Consider the following 15,911-nt stretch of genomic DNA (forward strand, 5'->3'; position numbering starts at 1 on the left):
CGGAGGGTTGGTGGCCCGGCGCTCGGTGGGTGCGGCCCGGGCGCCCGGCTCTCTTTGTTCCGGGGCGGCGGCCGGGAGGTGCGGCCTTAGCCAGCAGGGGCCGCCTGCCCGCTGCCGCCTGGCGGAGGGCCGCGTTCTGTCGCTCCTTCCCTTTTCTCCGAGGCGCAGGTGAAATGATGTCACCCGTGAGAACGCGGAACCCGCTCGGAAGGGTCCTCTGCGTCCTGCCGCCGCCGGTTTCTGGGCCGACTGCGTTTGTTCTTAGGGAACGAAGCGCTTCCTTTCAGGGCTGAAGGATGAGAGAGGTGGGTTTGGGAGCTGGGCGTCTTTCGGGGGAACGAGGGCCCCGGAGCATCAAGGTGTTGGGTCCGTGTGTAGGGCTGGTGACGGCCAACACCTGCTTGGGGTGTGCTGCAAAGTCGTGAGCCGGAAAAAGTGGGGGGCGCTGATTCTTGTCCCTTCGAAACGAGCACTTGCCCTTTCGTTTCTGGTTCTTCGGGGTGAGCTTAGCGTGGGGAGGTCTGTGTCGGGGAGTCCCCGTCGCCCCGACCCGGCCTCGACCCCTGCGGGGACTGCAGCGCTACCCCAGGTAGGCCGGGTCAGAATCTCCATTTGAGCCCGAGCCGAGATCTCTGCGAAGCACCTGGCGATTGGGTAGGAATGGAGATTCTGATTCGGGGTCTTTGGGACGGAACCAGCCTTGTTTCTAGGGACTCGTGCTAAGTTAGGTCAGTCAGTTCTGAAGTCAGGTACTTTCCCCGGTTCTGACTGCCTGTTACTATCCCCATCTATCGGTCCAGCCCTCGAATAGCTTCCAGTGCAGGTCTGAGAACGATGGGCCGTCGGCCGGCGCTGTGCTGCAGCGCTGTGTGTAGTACAATGTACAGCAACGCGCGCACCCGGCCCGGTTACCGCCAGGCGCTGCCTTGTAGGTGTCGGAGTCCCGGTGTTCAACTTTTCGTTCCCAGGCCTCTGTTAGCTCAGAATTGCAAACCTGTCAGATCCTTTTTGACCTTGATTGCAGTTACTGTTGTCAACATATCTACCATAAAATTTCTTTAAATAGTAAGCGGCTATTGTAACTGGGTTTATATTGATAAACAACAAAAAAGTCCGTTCACACATTTTTCACGACGTCAAGACTAACTAAGGATCCAGGAACAGTTGGAAACGAAGTACGATTGTTCCCGTCTTTGGAAACAGTCTGGTTGAAGAATAGGGCTCCTTGTAGGGATGGTGAGTAACAGGGCCACCCACATGCAGGTGCCCCGTCAGTGTTGTGAAGCGGAGCACACTTGCAGTGAGAAGAAGCCATTGCTGACGAAGTTGTTAATCACTTCAGGTATCCTCTTTCTCCAGTTCCACCTTTTGAAAACCTCTAAAGCCTTCAGTCTGTTCGTTACAGGGATTCCATTTTTAGATAAGTTTCTGTCACCTCTGAGAGAGTTCATTCTGATCATGTGGGAGGCCTTAGGTGGCAGTGCAGGTAGTTCTGCTGCAGACTTTTGACCCTCCTGTAAAGGCTGAGTTGGACTTCAGCGCCCTCTGGGCTTCCTCCCTCCCTGTCTGCTAGCTTTTGCCAGTCTGCGGAGTTGTGTACCTCAGGGTTGATGACCCCGTTCTCTTTATAACCAGGTCAAGTGGGCAGGTGCTCATGGAGGTGAGTGCTGGCGATCTGGTCTGTTGGAGCAACCCGATTTTTAAGGAAGAGTGGACGGAAGCGGGCACGGTCAGACGCAGCTGAATCGATGTCAGCGTGGGGACGTTGGGGGGGAGGGGGTAGCTGTGTGGGGCTTTCCGTTAACCCGTGGCACCTTGGCAGCGTTGGTTTTCGTTGGTGCTCATTTGTACTTGAGCACTGTGCAGAGCGCGATTTCTGGCCACTTTCATTTCCTTTGAAGCCCAAAGAGTGGTAGGTTCTTCGGCGTCTGCTTCCCGTGTCTGCTTCTGTGTCAGACGCCTCTGGTCTAGGCCCCTGCCGTTGTGCAGTTCATCTTGCTGGGGTAGCTCTGGCTAGAGCCGGGGCTGTGGGCGCCCGTTCCTAGCAGAGCCTCCTGGTTGTTTTCTCATTGGGAAGAACACGTGCGTCAGTTTTCATTTCTCTTCGACTCTGGCTGACTCGGCTTGCCCGCTTTTTCTTTGGAGAGCGTGAACGTGTCAGAGCCTGTAGTTTGTTCCTTCCGTGGTTATTTATGCAACACCCCCTGTGGCACTTTGATCTGGACGTGATCGCACTGGCGCCTCAGCTCTGTAGAAATGGGAGTAAACAGGTGACGAAGAGGGTCATACACAAATCTCATCGCCCCCACCTCTAAAGACGCTTTCCACATTCCGTGTGTAAAGACCTGAGTACCTTACTTTCTTCCTACTTCTAACTCGTGGTGGTGGTGGGTCACTGCCGTCAAGTCAGTTCCAGCTCCCGGTGACACTGTGGCTGCAGAGGACAGGTGTTGGCGCTGTCCTAGGTTCGGGCGTCTCTGACGGCCCCTCCCCGGATGGGATGCGTCTGAGGGCAGGGGCTGCCTTTCGCCATTCTCTTCGCAGCTCCCAGCGTAGTGCGGTGCGAGGCAGATGTGCCACAAGCAGGGGAGTGAATCACCAGGAGAGTACTCAGTAAGAGAAGGCTACAGAGAGCTCAGCCACGGTTCATCTTTTCAGCTTTGTGAAACTCGTGATTTTATTTGTATGCACACATTTCTCATTTGTGTGTTGATTTGGATTGGTTGTAGGGTAGATATGGTCAAAATCCATGCGATTCTGGGAGATCAGATCTTAAAGTGGTACTTAGGGAGCTGTCAGCTGAAATAAAGAAGGTTAGGCACCCTTTGACGGGAGAAGAGTCCTTGGGCAGCAAATCAGGATTGTGGAAGGAGAGGAAGGAGAAATTTCTAAAAACGCCTAACTCCTACTTTGCCTAACTTAGGAGGCTGGGGACAAGTTGGGGTGTCAGACTGAGGGACCGATGCTGTTTTTACCGACCCTGATTCGTCTCAGCTCCCAGAAGGGCACAGGCCCAATTGTTGCTGATGCCTTAAGTCAGGAATGGCAAGAAACTGCTGAAATGCTTAAAGAGAAGTGTCTTAGTTTGTGTCTTTAATGATTGACTTAATGCAGCCAAAATTCTGGAGAAGAAACTTCATTGAGTCTGGTGCAGTCCTTTTACTCTATTGATTTATAGGCTTATGTGTTGTATCAGTTGTTTAGTGCTGTGTTACATTCTGCCACGAAGGTAGTAGCTTCAAATACCCAGGTCAGTTCTCTGCTGTGTCCGTGGCTTCGGGAGGCCGGATGCAGGTTAGCCATTGGGCCCTCTGCTCAGGTTCTAACTGGCTGAAGCTGGCCGTTCATCTGAGCCTCCAGGCTTACTTGTTGGCAGAATGTGGTTCTGGAGGTTATAGGACTGAGGTCCCCGTTTTCTGCTGGCTGGGAATGGACATCTGCTCTCAGCTCTTGGCTTCTCTGGTGGCCTTCTCACAACATAACGGTTTACGTCTTCAGGGTTGACAGAAGGGTCTCTAGGGAAGGACTTGGTCCCTCTTTTAAGAACGGTGTCTGATTAAGTCGGGCCCGCCCAGGCTGTCTCCCATTTTGATTAACTCACAATCGCATGGTTTAGAATCTTAGTTACATCTGAAAATCCTTTCACCTGTGTCATAATTTAATCATGAGAATGAAGTGGGTTGTGTTCACAGTCCCACCCATACTCGAGGGAGGGACTTCACAGGGGTGTATACCAGGCCTGGGCCATCTTAGAGCCTTGCCTGTCACCCCCCTACACACACACACACAATGTCGCGTGATTTTGTATGTGGTTTTATCTCACCCAGTGGTGAAGCCTGGTGTGGGTCAAGCCCATCTGTCATTTTGTTCCAGACCTGTGTAAACTATAGGGTTTGAGTATAGCTTTTGTCCACTGATTGTAGTTTCTTTTTATAGACAAATGCAGCTTCTGACCAAAGGGGATTGTGGGCAGGAGCTGTGTCCATGGGAGCTGTGGTTGGCACTTTTCACTAAAGTGGCAGAAATATATTTTCAAAAGAATGAGGAACAAAGGAGAGGGCCCCTCACCCCTTGACCTCTTCTTTCCCAGCCGGTTAGTAGTACCCAGTGATCTGTAAGCGTGCTACTTGCATCGTCTGCTTTGGGTGGAGCAGTGGAAGGCAGGCGGCCTTGCTAGCAGACGGTGAAGGGACTTCTGTGCACACGGACAGCGTGAGAAGATTGCAGGGAAGGATGTAAGCCGGGCATGGCGCACCGAGGACCAGGCCGCTCAGAGGGAGGGGGGCTGCCTCCGAGCGGTAACGGCCGCTTGAGTTGAGCGAGGACTCCCTCAGTGGGCGTTGGCTTCTTCCCGGGCGCTCTCGTCTTCCTTTGAGCCCTCAGATTAGCTCCAGGCTCCCCGCTCTGCTCTCAGTTTTGCCGTAGGATAGCACTCCAACACTGTCCTGTGGTTGCCTGGTCGGGGGCTGTTTCACCTCAAATCAGCCGTTTGAGGACAGTGACCCTGTTTTCTCTTTTATCTTCTTTCCTAGTACGGCTCTTGGCCAGTAGGAGGAAATTAGTACGTGTTTCTTGCTTCAGCGACGCACCCTTCACTGTGGTAGAGACCTGACACGTGGTGCCTGTGGTGCAGAGAGGAACTGCCTCATGGCCACAACATGCTGTGGGGCAGACGGTCTCACCTGCCCTCTGCCCTCCCTTGTTTTGCTTTTGCTTTCACAGGGAGGTCCTTGGAAGTGTTTTCACTCCTGCCAGGGGGCATGCTTATCTGTTTACCAGGTTTGTAGCAGACCAGAAACAAAACATTATAAAGGGGCTGAGGGAAGTTGTCTTAACAGGGATGGTCACCTAGTCGGCACTGCAGGGTCTGGCCTCTTCTTACTTCTTGCTGCTTCCTTACCGTCCAGCCATACTGAACATGTGGGTTTTGGACTACACTTCTCTCCTGCCAGTTACTTCTCCGTAGTGTCCTATGTCTGTCTTTACGATAGCACTCACATTACATGTTGGTTTCCTTTTGTTTCTGTGTTGAAGTATATACTTAGGTCAGAAACCATGTCTGTCTGTTACAGGGTAGACATAAGTATGTGACTGAGCAAATGATGCATTGAAATTCTGACATTGCAATTGCCTTTAACAGCATGGTCTGGAGTCTTTAGTGTAGGGACAGGTCTGCAAACCCTGACCAGCAAGGGCCAGTCCCTGTCACCACACAGTGGGATTAGCGCTGTGCATGATGGTCAGCACATCATTAAAATGGGGCAGATTGAAAGCACATTCACTTCAGAGTTTTACGTATGAATTTAAGGGGAGTAACCCACAAGCAGAGCAGCTCTGGTGGCGCAGTGGGTACGACTTTTGGCTGCTAGCCGAAAAGTGCGGTGGTTTGAGCCCATCAGCTGCTCTGAGGAAGAAAGATGGGGCGGTCTGCTTTTGTAGAGATTACGGCCTTGGAGACCCCATTGGGGGTTGCTGTGAGTCGGAACGGACCCGATGGCAGTGGTTGGTTTGATGGGAACAGTCCAGTCCAGTGTTAGAAACGTGCACTCGTTTCCTTTGGGGCCTGTGATCTTGTCCTGTGTTCCTTGGGGGAATTGCTCAGTGGGGTCGATGAGCGGGGAGACCTCCACTCGAACCGTTTCCCATACCTGCAATTGCTGTAGCGGTGCGCCACAAGTCTTCCCAAACCTCTCACCCTCCCTTCCATGATTATTTGGAAGATTGATGAAAAATAGAAAGAAAAAATACTGATCTTAGTCTAGACAGACAGTCATCTTTCTCTACTTAAGAGGCATGATTTTACTGTGGGTTTTCTTCACATGAAGTCTGCTCTTAGGATTTCAGAGTTAACACCACCGATGTAGGTATCTAGGAAACAGGAATCCCTTGTGTTCTTGACCAGTGCTGTTTTGCCTTTAAAAAAGGGAAGTTTTTATAGGCATGTTGCCGGAAGCGGCCTTTGGCCCCCTTTGTGGGTAAGTTCAGAGCGTTTAATGGCTAACAGAACCGTCGGGTGCTGGAACCCAGGCTCCCCTTCCTGTAGTCAGGGTGCTCCAGCTTGGTGCGGCGAGCCGCGAACTGGCCTTTTCTTCTGCCTCTTTTTGCCACATTGCTCCCGGGGCCAAATCAGCACCTCCACCTGGCCATCCCAGCAAGGTGATTTGTGAAAGGGTGAGACTTCAGAGCCTGGTCCCTCTCCTCCCAGTGATCAGAACACTACCATCCAGAGGGTGCCTTCCCGGCTTCCTCGCAGCTTCTCGCCCATTTCCCTTGCCCTGCAGAGGCCACAGGTGCATTCTCAGCTGCTTCCAGGAAGGCCTGAGACGGGGTTCTTGGTATCTGCTCCTTATTTCTGCTGGCTGTGGCCCTAGGGGTTCTCTTGGTGGCCCTTCTTTAATGTAACCCAGCTGTTGCACAGAGCATGTGTCTCCTCTGGAGCGGCTGTTTGTCCGTCTTTGGGCCTTCATTACTGTCTGAGTAGCCCAGCAAGCTGCAGGGTAGCAGAAGGTAGGCTATGTGCACTCGTGCAGGAAGGGGAGACAGTTCACCAAGCAGCCACTGCTTACTCCCTTGGTACCTAGAGTTTGGTCGCAGTGTCTGTTCCAGAGAGAAAACTCGGCCACTTGCCTCTGGCATTTAGGATAAATGGGTAAAGTGTGATTGAATGTTCAAGAACAAAAGGAAAATAAGAAATGGTACGAATGAGTTTTTAACAGCATTCCTGGGAGCTGCTTGTGGCATCAGTCATTGGATACTACGGTTCCCATCGATTGCTCCCAGAGGGGCATGTTCTGGTTCTAGAAGGCCTTTTACCACAGAAGAAAGCAGGCAGCAGAACGCTGGGGTTGTGGACTCAGAAACGTATGTGCATGTGAGCCTGACATCGTGAAGCGGTTGCTGGTCAAGGCTGGGGACTTGGACAGAGCCAGCCCATTTTCTGTTTCTGTGGCAGAGACAGGTTGCCCGGCACAAGTCACCTGTGGGCGGGAAAAGCTCTGTGGTGCAGCAAGTCCAGGGCTCTTGGACTGGTACCCTTGTTGGAATTAAAACCAGGTGATATGTTCAGTGCTTTCCACGTATATTCTCTTGGTTTTGATACTCAAACTTGTCACGGGTGGCTTTCTAGAGGAGGAAATAGGTCCAGAAAAACTCCTTGGGGTGCTTGATGACACAGATGGCAGTCCGCGGGAGAGAACATCCTGTCTGACGTCTGGATAGCGACTGTTGGCCCTATACTAGTGTGTAAATTTCCCTCACGTGGAAATGTTTGAACCACTGGCAGCAAATTCTTCATCACAGTCACCTCCACTTGCTGCACCTGCAGCTTTAAATCACTGAAAGGCTTGCAGCCTTTTCCTGCCCTAAAGTCAGGCTAAATGAGAACCATGTGCACCTGTTCTGGGTCACCCACAAATCCGTAAAGATACACTTAGAAACGCGCTTCATTCATACCTTGAGGACTGGCTGTATGATTGTTGCCAGAGCAAGACTCACGGGCAGCTTTTGCTGGGTTTGTCTTACTACTTTGAGTTATCAGTGGCATTTCTGTAAGCACAGTGCCGCATATGTTAGCAGACACAGGTACCTGTATTGAGTGCCATTGACTACTGTTTTTGATACCGCCTCAGTCTGCAGTAGTTACAGAAGTTTAGCAGACCACCAATGGCTAGAGAAGAAGCTGCCGTCCTACTCCTACCTTCACTACTGCCACCGGTCGACAGTAGTCTGTGTGGGCCCTGGGGGCACAAACGGTCCACACTTGACTGCTGTCCCAGCCCTTGTGCTGCTGGAACAGACACTGCACGTGGAAGGCTGTCACAAGCAAACGGATTCTCTTGTGGTTTTGGAGGCTGGCAGTCTGAGTGCACGGTACTGGCTCTAGGGGAAGACTGTCTCTCTGCCTCTCGTTCCTAGGAGGATCCTAGCACAGGGACCCTGGGTTCAGAGGACGCACTCCGCTCCCGGTTCCTTTTGGTATTAGATGGTCCCCCTTCTCTGCTCCCTTCTCTCCTTTATCTCTTAGAAGATAAAAGGTTGCAGGCCACAGCCCAGGGAAGCTCCCGTTACATGGGACCAGGCCTGTGATGGGTCTGAGGGTGTTATACCCCACCCTTGAGCTGAACCCTTTTACGCCTGATGGGCTTACCACACAGATCACATCACAGGATATCATCATTGCATAACCTCTGAACCAGAGCATCGTGGCCCAGCCAGCGTGACACAATTCAAGCCATGACAACTGGTAGCCTAAAAGTCGGCAGTTCTGTGAGCATAGCAGCCAAGGAAACTGTGTGGAGCAGTCCTCCTCTGTAGCACACGGTCGCCAGGGGTCAGAATCGCCTCAGCCAGACCAGCTATCAGTTTCTTGGGGTTTGTGGGGTTTTGGTTTTGTGTGTGTGTTTCTGTACTTCCTTTGAATCTTCAGGCATTAACATAACATTGTTGCTGCTGTTGTTATGTGCTGTCAAATCCCCTCCTTGGATTTCTGAGGTGGTATCACTGCGGAAGTAGGTTGTCCAACCTTCCTTCCCAGCAGTGGCTGGGGGTTGGAACCACCAACCTTCTGGTTAGCAGTCAAATGCCTTAGGCACTGCGCCACCAGAGCTCCCGTTAACCTCAGAAAATAGCTGCCAAATGCAATCAATTTCGAACCTTATTTTGAAAATGAAAGAGCTGATTCCACTTGAGTGTTGAAGAAAGATCAAACCAGACTCACTGCCGTCAAGTTGATTCTGACTCCTGGCGACCCGCGTACAGTTTCCAAGGCTGTAAATCTTTACGGAAGCAGACTGCCTCATCTTTCTTCTGTGGAATTGTTGGTGGGTTCAAACCACCACTGACCTTCTGGTTAGCAGCCCAGTGCTTTAACTACTGTACCACCAGAGCTCCTTAGAAAGGTAGAAGGCATTGCTAGATTTTATTTATAGTCGTAATTTAACGTGAACGCTTTACTTTCCTCTAACTTCAGAGCAAGGCCCTCGTGTACTTTGCCCCCACAGGAGACGGCAGGTTTTCCTGACTGCAAAAAGAACATGCGTGGGGGTGGCTGCTCTGAGCTCTGGCTGGCTTCACGAGGTGGAGAGACGGTCACTGTCAAGGCTGTCCTGCAAGGCAAAGGTCAGACATGCTGCCACCTTCCAGCTTTCTACCAACTCTGACACCAGCCGTCCTGCCCACAGTACTCTGCTTGTCTGCTGGGTTCGATAATTCATTGCAGTGGCCACACACAACTCATAGGCAATACTCAAAATTTTGGGGGTTTATTAGGGAAGGTCCAGGTGACAATTCAGGTTCAGGACCACTCAGGATACAGTTCCTTGATCAGAACCGCTTCTCGGCTGTCCATCAGCCTTGCTTCCCTCTGGCCTCAGCCACTGCCCTGCTTGACCCAGCGTTACAAAGCTCTTAGCTCTGCTGTGCCCAGACAGGCACCCCACTCCACCAGCAAGCCTTCTGCCCAAAGGCACACAGCTCTCTCACTCCGTTGGGCTGAGAAGCCTGCCCGTCTGTCTCGTGCTGGTCTCTTGCCTGTGCTGCCGCTGTCTCTGAGCCAAGGAGGTCCAGTGCAGGGTTCTCAGATCCAAGGGCACAGTCCACTCCACTCCTGGCTCCTCTGTTGATGGCAGTGAGAATCCCCCCTTTTCTGCCTGTGGGAGGGCACATTTGGAGCTGCGTGGGATGGCAAGACTGACCCATCCCCACATTACGGTTCCCTACACTTTATTTCCATGGCTCCACCCCCACAAAGGCGTCATGTACCTTACTGACATTATTAGCGAGCTACTCAGTCCCCTTCTTGGTGGGCCATAAGCACTTCTTTGCGTCGTTCTACCCAGTTACGTGCTGGGAGTCACAAAGAGCCTGACTGGAAGAGCCGTGTTAAGTTACTCACTGCCCCACACTAGCCAGTGCATCCTTTCCTTCTCACAACCCCTTAGGGATACTGATACTTCGAACTAATCGGGTAACAAAATTGAGTGTAAATTTGTTAGTTCCAGATGAGTATCCCATTGCCATAAAACGTACCCCGCCACCTCCTGTCCTTGGGAAGTTATTCTCTGGTGTGTGAAGCTTTTTCCCAGTACCTTCTCTCCGCTCTCCATTTTTCCTTTCCTTTGGAATCTTCATTTAAACACTCATTTTCTTGATGTCTCTTGTATGTTCTTATCTTAGCTAACTTTGCTCTTTTCTGAGAAAATACCCCCCTGCAACCTTCTCTAAAGGTAAATTAACTCATTTTGCAGTCCAAGCATGGGATGGGGTGTGTGGCCAGGAAGTGGGGGGTCATAAAGGAGAAGGAAGAGGTTGATAGTCTCCTGAATCCTTACTTGTGTGTCCAACCAGTCTTCTTCCTTGAGCAAAAAGTTGTTTCGGTTTTTTGTTTTTGGTCATTCAGAGCCATTGTTGATCAATTTAGTCACTGCCTTGCTTATCAAAGACCTTTACCCTTTGCTCTTTATTGCTTGTCTTGTATCCTATTATGCCACGTCAAGATTTCGTTTTAGTTGCAAAAACAACTGTGTCCCAAATTTAGCATTTTAATTTTCTTTTTAATTTATAAAATATTTCATATATGCAAGTTACAAATGGTAAAGCAGACACTCGCATAATAATAAACCCACCACCTCGCTTAGAAATTAGTCCTTACCAACACACTGGACGCCCTTGTGTGACCCTTCCTGTTAGAGCCACCTGCTGGTCCTTACCTGGGCCTCAGGCAAACCCTGAGACTAAATTTTGTCTTAGTATCATTTTGCTTTCCTTTATGGTTTTAATGTAGACAGAATCAGCGCTATATGGTTTAACGTTGCTTGTTTCTGAACTTAGAATATTAACACTATCACACTTTAATTTTGTCGTCATTTTGAGACTCATCCATATTGAGGTGCGGGGCTCTGTTGGTGATCGGTTGTGCTTTTTAGTGTGTTGTCATTTGAATACACTGTGGTTTATCCCCTCTCTGTTGATGCACATGTGGATAGTTTCCAGTTTGTTACTGTTCTTAAGAGCAATGCTGCATGAATATTCTTGTAGGGGTCTCCTGGTGCACATTTAGTTGGCATTTCAGTGTCCCTGTAAAAGTCATCATGGCTTTGTATTTATGAGGCATAAGTCTTTGTGTATTTGCATCTCTGTGAACATAAAGCCACACTTAAAATGAGAATCACATTGCCTCCTACGGCTCTTAAAATTAAAAACAAATTGTCTGGTTAACATGCAGTAGAACCCACCTTTCTAGTGCATGGCTCTGTGCGTGTTGACAGCTAAGATGGGGTGTGGAATCAGCTTCAGTCAGGACCAGCCGAGCCCCGTCACCCTGCAGAGTTCACTTGGGTTGCTTCATCTCTTTCAGTTTTTAAACGAGCAGTTTTCCTTACTGCTGATTAATTTACTGCTCGTGGTTAAAGGCAGGATGCTTTTCATAAGCAGTTAAGTGCGTTGTGGGGACCTGAATGTCAGTGTCTGGCACAGCCCTGAGTTCAGGGGTGTGTGTGTGTGTTTTAACTACAACTGTGCGATAACTGGTTTGTAAATTAGTATTTCTGTTGGTGATTGTATTGAAGATTTATATGCAGCAAGAAATAAATTTGTTTTCTGAAAATGTATTACTGTAAAAAAATACTTACTCTTCAGCATATCTGTAGACTTCATAAAATTCCATCTAAAATATCAGCAGAAATATTTGTTTTTAGAATTTTACAGTTATCCTTAGATTCATAGGAAGATTACTGAAGAAAAGACAAAAGGGTTTTTTTTTTTTTTTTTCCAATTTAAAAGGGGAGATATTCCATAATCAATACTACAAAACCAAACCCACTGCCACCAAGTCAGTTCCAACTCATAGCAACCCCCCTTTGGTTTTCCAAGATGGTAAATCTTTACGGAAGTAGATTGCCCCGTCTTCCTTGCATGGAGTGGCTGGTGGGTTTGAACCGCCAGCTTTCTGGATAGCAGTCAAATACCTTAGGCACTGTACCCCCAGAGCTCCTTATAATAGATATTAAGGAATAATAAATAGGTCTTTGTCAGTGACCTTCATGTTAGTAAATGCAGTGGACATTTTCAGCCCTCATCGTACATGACCTCTCACTTGAATCCTTGAAACTCCCTTCCATTGGCTTTCACCAGCCAGACTCCTCGTCTTCCTGGGTGTGCCATGCACTCTTACAGCCAGCCATCCTGTGTTCCTCAGGGGTCAGTGCTGGGCCTTCTTATTCCTGTATGACCCTTTGGGGGGCGTTTTGTCTGTGGCTGCAGTTCCGGTCACTGACCATCTATGTGTATCCCAAAGACCCTACATTGCTGTTCCTGGCCTAGGAGCTGCAGCTGCTTGATGTGAGCATCTCAGAGTTACCCCTGGTTTTCAGGTTCTGAATATCTTTTCTGTTTTCACTGTTTATACTTAAGATTTTCTATTTTAACCATTGATCCATGTTTCCAGCTTAAAAGTAAGTGATGGCTAAAATACAGTACTTTGGTGGAACTAAATTCAGTGTTTGAAAACAATTCGGAGGGGAAAAAAATGGTCTTGGTGGTTATTCTTTACAGGAAGTTGCGTTATGTTAGAGTATTTTGGTTTCTTGAGTGGTCAGCTTTTAGATATTTTTTCAAAGTGGAGGTGAGGAGATTTGTTGATCGGTTGAAAGTCCAGTAAGGTAGAAATTTCGCTCACTTGAGTTTTGAACATGATCTTGGACAGCTATTAGATGTAGGAGTCAGGTGTTCAGCAGAGTGGTCTGGTTGGAAAGGGGAATTTGGCTGTTGTTTCTGTGGGGCTGGTGGTTAAAGCCACAAGATAACTCGGTAAAGCCAGTTGAGCTGAGCCCTGGGGTGTCGCAGTGTCTGGAGCTGGGGAGAACCAGCAAAGGCAGCCAGGGATAGAAGGAGACTCAGGAGAGGTGGTGTGTCTGAAACCTAGTGAAGAAGAAGCTTCAAGGAGATGCAGCAAATTGGGGGGATGGGGAATGGAGTTTAGGGCATGGGATTGCCTGTTATCTAGGCCCTGGGTGGTACCAACCAGATCATGCCCTTGGCTGCTAACCAGAAGGTTAGGGGTTTGAGTCCACCCAGACACACCTCAGAAGAAAGGCCTTTTGCTCTTCTGGAGAAATAAACTGGTGGAAGCCCTGCGGAGCACTGGACTGTGACATGGGGGTTAGTCATGGGTCCGAGTGGGCGTGGCAGCAACTGGTCTGTTTTTTTCATTCGATAACCAAGTAGAGAGGTCAGGTAATTAAGTGTCTCAGCCTGGAGGTCGAGGGTGATTCCTGGCTGGAGCTTGAAATTGGGGACTTGTCAGCATTTTGAATAGTCGGCCCATTAGCACAGAGTCAGCAAGGAGAGGAGGGCCAGACTTTCCCCTGCAGATTCAAATGCAGTGAAGAAGACTTCTGTATTGTCGCTTGATCCTGTGGGACTTTTCCTGAGAGAGAGTCTCTTATGGCCTAGTGTGTTGTTTTTTAAGTGTGGTCCCAGGCCAGCTGCATCAAGCTTCACCTGGGATGGTGCTAGAAATGCAAATTCTCGGGCCCCAAGCCAGGCTTACTGAATCGAGGGCGTTGGTGGTGTGGGCCATGCAGTGTAGTGTTTCATACTCAAGAGAGTCTGAGAAGCAGGCTTTGGTAAAGGGACTATCCCTCTGCATTCAGCTTTGCGTTTGCTTTCGTCAGGAGTCCTAGTGGTAGCATAGATCTTGACCCATTTGTATATTCGTTTCTAAGCTACGAGCTTCACGAACAGCGCATGTACTAAAAATCTGAACTCCCGATTTGGTGTGAGGCTAAGCTGTGCTTATCACTCTCAAGGGTGCAACCCCCTCTTCCGCACCCAGTCCGGCCAGCAGACATGTTTCCTCATGGACCCTCTGTGCCAGTGGACGTCTTTTCGTTTTCCCTTTTACTGAAGTGTAGTACTTGAAAGCTCTGACTCTGTGCTGGGGTCTATTATAAGGTCTTAATCTTCTATCCTCTTGGGAGCCACATCAGAATGAGCCTGCTCTGCTTTTCATTTTTCACTGTTTCTGGTCTGATTTTCATGTAAGTCCATGATGTTGTCAGAACGGAAATCTTTATGGTTACTTTATCAAAGTTTGGACTACTTCTGTAACTGCAGTGGTCTTCCATGCCTTGTCCTAGGTTGATTCTATTAATTGAAAACTAGTAAACATTTTCCGGAAACCAATCACTAACTTTACCTGGAAGAGAGAGAGAGCTCAGATAAGCTAAGCACTATTGAAGAAGAGGAGCAAAGTAGGAGGTCTCACACTCCCTGACAGCAAAACCTGCCGAATCCAGAAATAGCTCTGTCCATCTGAGGTCAGCTCATCTTTGGCAAAGGGCTGAAACCCATCAAATGAGGGACAGAGAGCCTCTTTAACAAATGGTGCTGGCAAAATTGGATATCCACTTGCAGAAAAATGAAACAAGATCTGTACCTCACACCATATACAAAAACGAACTCAAGGTTGATCAGAGACCTAAATGTAAAACGCAGAATTACAAAGTTCATCAAAGATAAAATAGGGACAAACCTTGGGGCCCTAATTATGGCATAAACAGACTATTAATATCAAGCACAACCCAAAACACACAAAGAGCAGAAGCTAATCTAGATGACTGGGACCTTTAAAAATTAAATTCTTATGCACATCAAAAGACTTCTCCAAAAGAGTAAAAAGAGAACCTACAGATTGGGAAAAAATATTTGGCTTTGACATATCCAACAAGGGACTTACCTCTAAAATTTGTAGAAAACTTCAACACCTCAACATTAAAAAGACAAGCAACCTAATTAAAAAATGGGCAAAGGACATAAACAGACAATTTACCAAGGAAGATATATTCAGGCAGCCAACAAGCACATGAGGAAATGTAATCATTGGCTATCTGAGAGATGCAAGTCCAAACAACAATGAGATACCTTTTCACACCACTAGTGATAGCAGAGTTCAATAAGACAGAAAACAACAAATGCTGGGAAGGGTGTGGAGAGATTGGAACTTTCATACACTGCTGGTGGGGCTATAAAATGGTACAATCACCTGTGGAAAACAGTATGGCGCGTCCTTAAAAAGTTGAAAATAAGAATCCCATTTGATCCAACAATCCCACTACTAGGAATATATCCCGAAGAGGTGAGACCTGGGACACTAATAGAGACATGCACACCCGTGTTCATTGCAGCACTGTTTGCAATAGCAAAGAGGTAGAAACAGCCTCAGTGCCCATCAGTGGGAGAATAAATAACCAGATTATGCTGCATACACACCATGGAGTACTGGGAAGCACTAAAGAATAACAAATGGGCGGATCACTTCGTTACACGGATGAACTTGGAGGACATTCTGCTGAGTGAAATAAGTCCATCACAGAAGGACAAATTGTTGTATGAGTCCATCATTATGAAAAGTCAAGGCAAAGTTTACACAGGGAAGGACATTTTCTTTGGTTATCAGGGGTGCGAGAGGAGGGAAAACTGCTGACTGGTTAAGAGACGTGTGTTGACTTGGGTGAAGGGAAAGGCGATATGACAAAATGTGTGACCAGCAGCACAGTGTCACTGAGGAAAAGGAGGACGCAGAGAGGTACACAGAGGCACAGGTAAACCCAGGTAAAGACTGTTACATACCCAGTACTGCATTATCAGTCATAACAAACATTGGTCCATGGGGGGATACATGGACAGACAGGCGAGAGGATCAGGTCTGGGTAGGCGGGTGGCAATATACCCATGACGATAGATAGGTCTGGCAGATGATATTCCTACGTGTGTATTTGTATGTGTTACCAGAATATCCATATACATTACAGAGCTAATGGGGCAAAGTTAGGAACTTCTTAGCCACCACCAAGCACTTTGAGGGAGTGAATTGCTGGGCCTGTGGGCTTGGGACCATGGTCATAGGGGGACAT

At 48.6% G+C, this 15,911-nt stretch overlaps 1 protein-coding gene across 1 annotated transcript in view; it reads left to right on the forward strand.

Annotated features, from left to right (window-relative positions):
- The first annotated feature begins 6,054 nt into the window (after positions 1-6,054).
- Positions 6,055-15,911, forward strand: part of RNF38 (ring finger protein 38) — a 60,545-nt gene continuing 50,688 nt past the window's right edge. Inside the window, exons 1-2 of the mRNA XM_007946890.2 lie at positions 6,055-6,230; positions 12,587-12,613. The gene's annotated coding sequence lies outside the window, so the exon portion shown is untranslated. The remainder of the gene's footprint in view (positions 6,231-12,586; positions 12,614-15,911) is intronic.

This window comes from Orycteropus afer, unplaced genomic scaffold (genome assembly GCF_000298275.1).
Source record: "Orycteropus afer afer isolate SDZICR_OR568_19922 unplaced genomic scaffold, OryAfe1.0 scaffold00174, whole genome shotgun sequence".
Classification (NCBI taxonomy): domain Eukaryota; kingdom Metazoa; phylum Chordata; class Mammalia; order Tubulidentata; family Orycteropodidae; genus Orycteropus; species Orycteropus afer.